We start from the raw sequence: 1,087 nt of genomic DNA, 5'->3' as shown, positions 1-1,087 counted from the left end.
AAAATCAAACTTCGGAAGATCCTGGGGAAGTTAAATAAAGGGACACTAAAAATCTGAACTGAATGAAAAGGTTATAGTACCCGGAGTTCCATTTTTTTTGTTAATTCCTCTTTCATTGTTTACTCTAATACTACATTACAGGTCTCCCAGTAACAGAAGAACAGCTCAAGGAGGCAGGTACCCTGTCTGGAGTCCTGAATTTTCCTGAAGATTTTCTGAAGCCTGAATTTAGAGCCGAATGCGAGTGTGTCATACCAGATAGTGACAATATTAGACCCCATGAATGCAGGGATGCGTACATGTATTTGAAAAGTAACTTCCAGGTCTAAACAAATCCTAATCCATAAAATGAGGGCTTTAACCTTGTCAGTAAAATAAGCCCTGAACTTGTGCCAGTACAACTCGGCCAAGACCTCATAATTCTGCAAATATTCTAGCAGCAAATAATCAAATACCCATAAGGAACAACACATCAAGCACCTTGCAGACTTAGGAAGTGTTAGAAGAGAAATTGAAGGAGTCAGCTCAACAGTTTAATGTGCTTGATGTGAAGGAGGCTTGCCTGTAGATCAGATTGTGAATGTTTGATACCCAACTAACAGTTTACAAGACATTGTACAAGACAATGAGACCATAGACTGTGCAGAAGCATACACATACCTTTTTCTTAATTTCCAGTTATTAGGTATCATGTTCATGAATTAGTATGAATGTTGACAGTGAGTGACTGTGAACTAAAAAATATTCAATTACTGCTATTTCTTTCAAAAGTATTACATCATCAGAACTGCACACCTGAACAACTTTATGTACTATTATTTAAATGTAAAATCAGGTTTCACTTGTCACTGAATCATAGCTAGATAACAAGAAGCTATGTAATTATAACAACTGCAAGTATGCTGCACGTAACAGTAACTAAACAAACTTGTAAACAGTGTATAAAAGGACTGTGCCACATTTTAGGCCATTTTTACTTTGGAAATTTTTTAAGTCCCAAAATGGTGCAATACAAATTGCAATCAGTATGATGCTCAATAAAACAGTTGATTGCCGTAGCTGACAAATTGCCTGTGGAAAACAAGAA

At 36.3% G+C, this 1,087-nt stretch overlaps 1 pseudogene; it reads left to right on the top strand.

The window, feature by feature from the left end:
• The window catches only part of LOC140929018 (uncharacterized), a 5,515-nt pseudogene extending 5,186 nt beyond the window's left edge, over positions 1–329 (top strand).
• The last annotated feature ends 758 nt before the right edge of the window (positions 330–1,087 follow it).

This window comes from Porites lutea, chromosome 1, assembly GCF_958299795.1.
Source record: "Porites lutea chromosome 1, jaPorLute2.1, whole genome shotgun sequence".
In the NCBI taxonomy this organism is placed as follows: Eukaryota; Metazoa; Cnidaria; class Anthozoa; order Scleractinia; family Poritidae; genus Porites; species Porites lutea.
This window is presented reverse-complemented; position numbering and strand designations above follow the sequence as displayed.